Source organism: Biomphalaria glabrata, chromosome 8 (assembly GCF_947242115.1).
Source record: "Biomphalaria glabrata chromosome 8, xgBioGlab47.1, whole genome shotgun sequence".
Taxonomy (NCBI): Eukaryota; Metazoa; Mollusca; class Gastropoda; family Planorbidae; genus Biomphalaria; species Biomphalaria glabrata.
The window spans coordinates 40,108,430-40,111,243 of record NC_074718.1 but is presented as its reverse complement, the minus strand read 5'-3'; the positions used below and the strand labels follow the sequence as shown (position 1 = coordinate 40,111,243).

At 41.3% G+C, this 2,814-nt stretch overlaps 1 protein-coding gene across 1 annotated transcript in view; it reads left to right on the top strand.

The window, feature by feature from the left end:
- The first annotated feature begins 1,161 nt into the window (after nt 1–1,161).
- LOC106075897 (protocadherin gamma-B1-like) overlaps nt 1,162–2,814 on the top strand; it is a 49,861-nt gene continuing 48,208 nt past the window's right edge. The window contains exon 1 of the mRNA XM_056038138.1: nt 1,162–1,610. The gene's annotated coding sequence lies outside the window, so the exon portion shown is untranslated. The remainder of the gene's footprint in view (nt 1,611–2,814) is intronic.

Sequence of the window (2,814 nt, the reverse complement as noted above, 5' to 3'; positions counted from 1 at the left end):
ACTGGCCTTATCGTGTGGCTCAGATATTGGTACCGGCGGAACTGATTTTACTGGCAGGAGATAGTGCAAGGAGGAGTTAGTAGCCTTGAGAGGCTAACCAAAGAGATAGAGCAAGGAGGGGCTCGGTAGCCTTGGATGGCTACCCACTTGGGGAAGCAAAACCCTGAATCAAAACCTCTGCAGTTACATCCAAAAACTAGAAATAGACTTCGGGTGAAAGTCAACCCTGAGGAAAAATCAGGAGCGATGACCCGTTAAGAAGCCTGCAGCACAGAGTGCTACACCCTGCGTCGCTGCTGATCCAAAACTGTTTTGGCACCTGCAGTTTCTTTGGACACATCAGCTGCGGGAATAAAAGGGAGCTGCTGTGTGGGACCCTGGGCTACATTGTTCCGACCATAGCTGATGTTCTTTATGTCAAATGGATCCATTGTCGTTTCGAGACTGAGGTCATAGATAGAGAATTCATGTTTATTAATTTTACCAAGGCTCAAACGTTCCTTTAAACAAATTAATTAGTAAGGAAGATTCTTAGGAAGACATATAATGGCAGCTGGTAGAACTCGATACCATTGTGCTGTGCAGGCCACACGACCAAGCCATGGTGGACATGATCAGGTTGAGAGATTCAAATCCATTGACACATTTCTTATTCATTATGTTAGGACCAACACGTCCAAGTGCTCCTTCTTCCCTACTGCGACCAGAGCATAAGAACGGGTTGCCTGAATCAGCCAGGAAAATCAATCTCTCAAGATATCGGGAGTAGCAGAGTTTACTTCTCTAAGTAACACAACGATACTCCAAGGGCGTATCTTCTCGTTTGAAGGAACTTCTGAGATTTATAAAATCATATCCCCCCCCCCTCCAAAAAAAAATATGACCATCGTAATTCCTCGGACACCTGAAAAGAGTCAAAAAAAGAATCTTAGCGACATTCCTGCACTAAGCGTGCTCCCCCTCCCCCCTCTCTCTTCTTCCGATTTCGTCTTCTATCTCTCCGTCGCGCAGTGAGACTTCCCACCAACCCCCCTCTCTCTTCTGCAAACGCTCACACACTCTCTCTCTCTCTCTTCCGCCCTCTCTTGTCCCTCATTGGTTTACCGTTCAACGAGAGCGCGGCGCTGTTCTCCTCCTGAAACTTGACGGTGTCGTCTCAGTGTGGTCCGGAGGCCCCGCGAGCAAGGAGTAGCCGGCCCTTGTTTCACATGTCATTGGGAGGTGTCGGATACCCCCCCCCCCCCAACCCCCGTCGTCACGTGAAAGGTATGCAAATTTCAACTGTTCTGGTCGCAGTCCCACCCACCCTCACCTCCCTTCACATTTTCCTCTGCCCTCCCCCACTCCCAAGTCTAACGCTTATATTTACATCGCTCAGAGACTCGGGAGAGCTTCCTAACAGTGGAGACTGTCCACCATCCATGTTCTGTGCCCTTTGACTTGGAGTTATTTCTTGTGCTTCAGTGACATGTCAACAGAGGCTCGAACCAGAACCTCACCCGTCAGAGAATAGATAAAGGATTTTTGTGTGCTCTATTTCATTATTTCTCAGTGACTAACCAACTGGCCGAGGATTATACATCAAACAAGTTCATTCTATTTGTCATGAGGTAAGTCTTCTATTGTTTTATAGTAAATGAGCACTGTTTTTAATTAGATCTATATTGTGCTTTCGTGAAGTGCTTTCCCCTACGGCCTATCCATTTTGTTAAGTATTATATCACTGCGGCTAATCTTGACTATAAAGACATTTCATTCAGTTTCTAATGTTGTTATGTGTTTCATTACTTCTATAACAACTGTTTACGAAAACAAAAAATATATATGAAATTCTTCTGAACCAAAGTTTAAAATAAATGTTGTTTGGGCCACAAGGCCTTCATCAGCGAAAAACGAACGAAAAAGACAAACAATAAAAAATAACGTGGCTTTTAGTTTTATCTTTGATGACGTAGGCCTAAATGTTTATTTTGTAAAACATGCAAACGAAAATATTTTAATTTCAGTCTTTTTCATGTCGGGAATAATCTCAAGGTTTTATAAGAATATAGATATGTAAGGGAACATAACTGAAAAATTTACATAGGTTTTGAACAGATACTCCATTCTAATCAAATCTAATCTAATCTAATATAACATAACATATGTTATAAAATTACATAACCTAACATAATATAATAAAATATAATATATAATATTATATAGTATTAGTAGACTTATAAATGTAGTTATTATGTTTTTTGTTTGGTAATGCACAAATTGTAAGACAAATTTCCTTACGGATAATAAAGATTATTATTATTATTATTAAAACATCATTTTTTCAAATTAAAGTTTCTCTGCACTTTCAGTTATACTGTGACTATTTTTTCTCATTACTCACTAGGAGTATAGACATGTCTTGTTACATATATATTGTATATTTTTGTAGGCATATAAATGTGCTATTTGAGTTTTGACACACGTTGGCTGAAAGGCGCCGAATGTAACACATGACCTTGATAGCGTTTTGGACATGCCCTCAAAGTGGGCTGGAGCTGTGGTCTCTATTCATGGTTTGAAGAGCCGTGTCCACTTAGTGTCTGTCCTTTTTCTATTTGGCTTGGGCGATGAGTGGCGGCTTAACGAAGTCTATGTCTATTTAGTTTTTTTTTAATCTGGGTGGCGCGGTGGTCGAGTGGTAAAGCGTTTGACTTTCGAGCCCATGAGTCTTGGGCACGAGACCCGGTAAAGACTGGGATTTTAAATTTCTGGATTCTTAAGTCCTCCGACTCTAATGGGTACCTGACATAAGTTAGGGAAACGTAAATGCTG